Source organism: Propithecus coquereli, unplaced genomic scaffold, assembly GCF_000956105.1.
Source record: "Propithecus coquereli isolate 6110/MARCELLA unplaced genomic scaffold, Pcoq_1.0 Scaffold944, whole genome shotgun sequence".
In the NCBI taxonomy this organism is placed as follows: domain Eukaryota; kingdom Metazoa; phylum Chordata; class Mammalia; order Primates; family Indriidae; genus Propithecus; species Propithecus coquereli.
This window is the reverse complement of record NW_012155774.1, coordinates 232,027-235,309: the sequence shown is the minus strand read 5'-3', so window position 1 is coordinate 235,309 and position 3,283 is coordinate 232,027. Positions and strand designations below refer to the sequence as shown.

The 3,283-nt window shown below is 61.7% G+C and overlaps 1 protein-coding gene across 1 annotated transcript in view; it reads right to left on the bottom strand.

The window, feature by feature from the left end:
- TNNT2 (troponin T type 2 (cardiac)) overlaps window positions 1-2,730 on the bottom strand; it is a 17,420-nt gene extending 14,690 nt beyond the window's left edge. The window contains exon 1 of the mRNA XM_012664960.1: window positions 2,572-2,730. The gene's annotated coding sequence lies outside the window, so the exon portion shown is untranslated. The remainder of the gene's footprint in view (window positions 1-2,571) is intronic.
- Window positions 2,731-3,283: the final 553 nt, after the last annotated feature.

Sequence of the window (3,283 nt, the reverse complement as noted above, 5' to 3'; positions counted from 1 at the left end):
TCCCAGGGAGAGACGGGACAAAAGTGAGGGGATGCACGGGACCACCCTCTGACGTTTCCCCCGTGCCCCTGCCTCCTGCCCGGCTCAGGCCTGCCAGTGCTGCAGCCACCAGTTTCAGACCCCAGATGCAGCGTGAGGCCAGCGGCACACAGATAGTCCCACTCACTCCTTCTCTGCTTCTCCCTGCGCATCCCACTGCTGTGGCTGGGACAAACCCCAGGCATCCGTGGACATCCAGTGAGAGCCAGTGCTCTGAGAGCGTGGGGTGATGTCCGCTGCAAGGCAGCCCCTTTGAGGCAAAGGGGTTCCGCGGGAGCAGCCACTCCCCAGCTGCTGCTCCGGGTAGAGACTTCCCGAGACGCAGCTCCCACTGCAGCCATGGCTGGGCTGCTCCTCTGAACCTGCTCTGATCACGCCAGTCCCTATGGGGTGGGGCGGGCAGCTGTGGCTAAGCGGGCACCTCCCCTGCTCCCTCTGCTGGAGCAGGTGGCGGACAGCAAGGAGGAGCCCTGTTCACCAGGTGCTCTGGACAGCGGCTCTGAGCCACTTTTCCCCCCTCCCCCAGAGCGGGGTGGGGGTGCGAAGAAGAGATGTCAAACGTGTACGGTGTAATACGTGGGGTCAACCCTCATTCTGCTGAAGAAAGACTCCAACCCCAGAGGGTCTCCAAACAGGTCTCAGGACGGCAGCAGCCACAGAGAACAGCCTCCCTACCCCCAGGATGGGAGGGGAGTCTTGCATGGCAGACAAGCGTCTCCCCAAACCCCCAGGGGGGCAGCCAGGAGTGGTGACCTGAGTCCCGGGAGGAGCCTGTCACCTCAGGGAGGAGGGGGAAGTTTCTCAGAGGAATTGTGTGGCCAGCCTGGGGCGGGTCACTTCTAGCTTTTTCTCTCCCCTCCTGGCCCGCCCTCCCTCCAGTTCAGAGCCGCTGGGCTGGGCTTGGTGCTGGGGCTCAGAGGCGGAAGGAGGGGCCTGGACTCCCCTCCCTGCTCCTGGGAGCACCCTCCAGCTCCTAAAAATAGCTGGGGACAATGGAGGGTGGAGGAGGGCTTGCGGCTAGAGTCCACAGCCCAGCCAGCGGCCCAAGGGCAGGGCCAGAGGAAGGGGAAGGGCGGACTGAGACTGGGGCTCCAGAACCCAGAAGGTCAAGAGCCTGGCAGGGCGGGGAATGAGACTGTCCGCAGAAACCCGCGTCCTCGCGTCCAAGCCCCACCTGCTTCATAGGCTGCTCTCCAGCCCAACCCCCTCACGGCCAGGGGATCTTTCTTGGGGACTAAAGACAAACGATAGAAGGCAGAAAGAATACTGACACTGGGGTCCAAAATCTGGGTTTAAAACCCAGCTTTTGCTGTCACACAGCTTCAAGTTCTACTCTTGCAGAAACGGTCTCTGAAGTTCTGAGGAACACAGGCCCCACCTCTCAGTCCTCGTCCCCAACATTCTGCAGAGACCTTCCTCAGCCTACAGCTGTCAGCCCACCGGGAGAGCTGGGGGACAGGCGAGGGGGACTGGAAGTGGGGGCAGCAGGCAACTCGATCCTCTCAGATTCCTCTCTTGCCCTGTAAGACGTGGGTCAGAGGAGGAATGCGGGAGGTCAGGTGGCTTCCCAGCTGCACTAGGCCGGGAATGGGCTGGGACATTCCTCACGCACCAGGCAATCCCCTTCCCGACTATTCCGTCTGCCTGCCCAGGACAAGCTGAAAATCAAGGGGATCTTTCTCCACCACTCCCAGGCACAGAGCAAGGTCTGTGCCTGCGGAGTGTGTTGGGGTGGGGTGGGACGAGGGTCACACTTGCAGGGCTCACACCCCATGAAAGGCTCCCAGAGGGCTCTGTCCCCATCAGCCCTTCAAGTGTTGTCAGCTCAGGCTCTTTGGGGAGGGCACGGTGCTGGGTCAGGGAGGGCTCCAGCGTCCCTGCCGGCCTCTGGACACCTGGTCTTCCCCACTGCTTGGGGACAGTGTCTGAGTCCCTGGCGTTGAGAATGTGGCCACAGAGACTCCTCTGACTGACATGGCTATGGTCTCGCTCTGCTCTCTGGGGCTCCAGAAGGACCTGGAAAGGTTTAGGTGCCTCTCCTGGAGCCAGGGGCACGGATCAAGCAATGTGCGGGAGCCCCCGATGGTTAGAGTGTCACTGTATTTATTTTTTTTCTTTTTAAGAGATACTTGCTCCAGAACGTCATTGTATTTGCAGCAGGCAGAGGCCTAGCAAATATCTGGTCCACTCTACAGATGAGGAAACTGAGGCCCAGGGAGGGAAAGTGACTTATCCCAGACTTTAGGGTAACATCATACATCGCTAGTGGCAGATTCAGGACTCAAACCCTGGTCTCCAATGGCTGCCGCGTGTTCTCTCCGCTCCACCTCGCTAACCTTGCAGCTCAACCCTGGCGACACCTCCTCTGAAGCGCAGCCTCCCCCGGGAGGGGCTGGGGACGTCTTACCAACGCCGCATCCACGCAGCGCGGACGCGGGCAGGCGCTCTGGGTAAAGGCGCCAGGCCCTGAGACCTTCGCCTCTCCCTCTCCGCTCCCGTTCTCTCCTTCCCCAGAGCCCTGCCCCGCCTTACCTCCGGACAGCAGCTGCGACAGATCCCGCAGGCGTCTGCTCGGCCCGGCAGGGACTGGCTGAGGGCAGGGGACCGAGAGGGCTTTAAGCAGGCGTGTGGGCTGGGGCCGGGGGACACCGGCCCTGCGGTGGGAGGAACGTGCGGCGGGAGACAGGCGGAGGGGAGGGGGTGTTGGCTGCTATTTTGGCAGGTGCCAGGGACGAGGCTACAGGAACATGCACCCCACGCCATATAAGCCCATGTGGTGCTCCAGCTGCTCAGATAAGCTATTTAAAACCAGAAGAGATATGCGGGGAACAGGCATGCAACACAAACCAGCTGTCCCTCTTGAGAGCCCTGATAGAGCAGATGCCTGCGCCAGGTCTGGGGGGGGCAGGCTGGGAGCAGGGTCCTGGGCGGCAGCGGGGGCAGCTCGACTGCGGCTCCACGCAGACCCACGCTGCGGGTGAAGGCGCCTGCCAGGCTCCCGGCTGCTTCTAGGGGCTGAGCTGCCGCGGGCGGGATGCTGCTCTGCAGGCCTCGGGAAGGGCGTCTGCAAAGTGGGTCTTTTCTGTGATTCCCAAAGCCAGGTGACAAGCCCTCCTCACAGGGAATGGACTCGAACTGCTGCAGGTTGGACACAGGTAGAATTTTCAGTCGACAACAGCAGTTCTCCTTGAACAGGCAGTGGGTCGTGTGGGGGGCAGTGAGGACTGTTGAAGGTCACTGCCCC